Raw genomic sequence first — 1,223 nt, 5'->3', positions numbered from 1 at the left:
TATTTATTATTGAAAATTGCATAAAGTGATATTTTTTTATATCTACTTGTCTTCGTTGTTCTAAACCCTTGGGACTCCACAACCCCGATAGAACCTCGTTACTCACGATTCAACCAAACACCAAATATCCAACGTTAATCAAAATACCCATACATTCATACAACCTTTACAAACATTTTCACCGTATATAATTTATTTTTGTTATTTTAAATTATAACAAAATTTACCCTATATGCAGAGTCCATNACAAAATTTACCCTATATGCAGTCCACTAAAATATATACAGAATAATTTGGTCATTGAACCAGTGCCAAAGTCTTGATATTATATTGTAATACTGGTCATTATTATTAATAACTTGATGATTATGTTGACTTCGCCAAAATTAAAAATTATAAAATGTTCACATAAATTTAGTAGTGCACAATAGGTATTTAAAGTTTTCATAAACATTAAATTAGAAAATCATTTGATCTATCGATTAATGTAATACACCTTAAATTAAAGCTTATGTAATATACTTTAATTTGACAAAAAAAAATATTGACATCTCGAATTGCCTTCATAGTGAAAATAACTCCGTTGTCAAAAACACGTTACTTTTGTGTTAAAATTCAGGGTTTTGTGTTTTATTTTATTTCAAAATACCTTTCAAGTGGAGTACAAAGATTTTCATAAATGTTATATAAATATAATTGACATAGAATAAAAAGTTAAACATATTTAAATTTTTTTGCTTCTTTTAAGTCGAGAAAAATAACTTTGAAATTGCTATTTTTTGCGTCTTGCAACATACGATTGACGAGTCGGTAAAACTTGTGTCTTACGCGTTTGGGGTACGATGTTCAAACCCGACAGTGACTTTGGATTTTTTTTCTCAATTCTTCTTGAGTCAGAATAATATTTTCAACTCATAGGATTTTTCTCTCATTTAGATTCAATAACTCCAATAAATATCAAGGATCCCATCACTGTAGTCTCACCTCGTGAGAAAAAATGTCTTATTCATGTTAAAATTATTTAAAATAACTTTCGTGTTCAAAAACATGTTATTGTTGTGTTAAAATTCAGGGTTTTGTGTTTTAGAATTGAATTAGTGTATCCATATTCAATAATCCGCGCCAACTTAATTTAGTATTATTATAAAAAAAACCCAGCACAGGGGGGTCGCGGCACAGTGGTGACGTGGTATAGATGGATCAAGTATAATGATATCTGACAG

This window comes from Daktulosphaira vitifoliae, unplaced genomic scaffold, assembly GCF_025091365.1.
Source record: "Daktulosphaira vitifoliae isolate Bord-2020 unplaced genomic scaffold, ASM2509136v1 Scaffold_579, whole genome shotgun sequence".
NCBI lineage: Eukaryota > Metazoa > Arthropoda > Insecta > Hemiptera > Phylloxeridae > Daktulosphaira > Daktulosphaira vitifoliae.
This window is presented reverse-complemented; position numbering follows the sequence as displayed.